Source organism: Oryzias melastigma, linkage group LG5, assembly GCF_002922805.2.
Source record: "Oryzias melastigma strain HK-1 linkage group LG5, ASM292280v2, whole genome shotgun sequence".
NCBI lineage: Eukaryota > Metazoa > Chordata > Actinopteri > Beloniformes > Adrianichthyidae > Oryzias > Oryzias melastigma.
Window position 1 is genome coordinate 13667228 of NC_050516.1, and position 781 is coordinate 13668008.

Here is a 781-nt window from a genome sequence, read left to right on the forward strand (position 1 = left end):
AAGTTTTTGCTCACAACAAAGTTAGTCAAAGCGGCAAAAATATTAACATTAGGGTTCAGGTAAAAAGCACCTTATTTAGACAGTCTCAAATTTGATCCAAACATTTTTTACATGGAGTAACTGTAAAGTAAACAAAATAATGATCAACAAATGTGTTATTTGAATACAGCAAGTGGTCATTAAAAAAAGAGAAACATTTACTGAGTTATGCTCGCTTAAGTTTTGAAAATTAACTAAACTTTTTCCCGCCAAAAGTGTTTTTGAGATTTAATGGAGGCAGCCATTTTGAAAATCCCTCTACTGCCTCTAGTGGAATGATAATGAACTACAAAGCAGCAAACAAGGAAAGTTTTGATATTAATAATGAGGTAGGGTTATTAAAAATGTGTCTATGATAAAAAAATAGTTATAGAGGGTTAAACTGATCATGAATAGTGGCATTTTTTTAATTGACCAAAGAAATGTCAGGATTAAAGTCCTGAAATGAGTAATGAATTTGCTCAGAAGCCGTTTCTGAACTCTGGATAACAGAAAATTGACCTTTTTGATTTCTTTGATAATGGCTTTCACTGGGACACAGGCCAGAAATATCATATGGAGTTTCTTTCTCACAGCCGAACTCTTACAAAAGTTGCTGCTGCAAACGCTCGACTTCCTTCTTTTGACAATCATTGAAAATCAAGGCTGCAGAGTTCCTGACATTTGACACGATGCTAGAGGATAATTTCCACATGACAGGATTGTGGCATTTCGTTTTCCAGAGGTGGGGACTCGAGTCACA

The 781-nt window shown here is 35.0% G+C and overlaps 1 protein-coding gene across 1 annotated transcript in view; it reads left to right on the top strand.

Annotated features, from left to right (window-relative positions):
• LOC112144627 (metabotropic glutamate receptor 7) overlaps window positions 1–781 on the top strand; it is a 224648-nt gene that overhangs the window by 117190 nt on the left and 106677 nt on the right. The window lies entirely within an intron of this gene.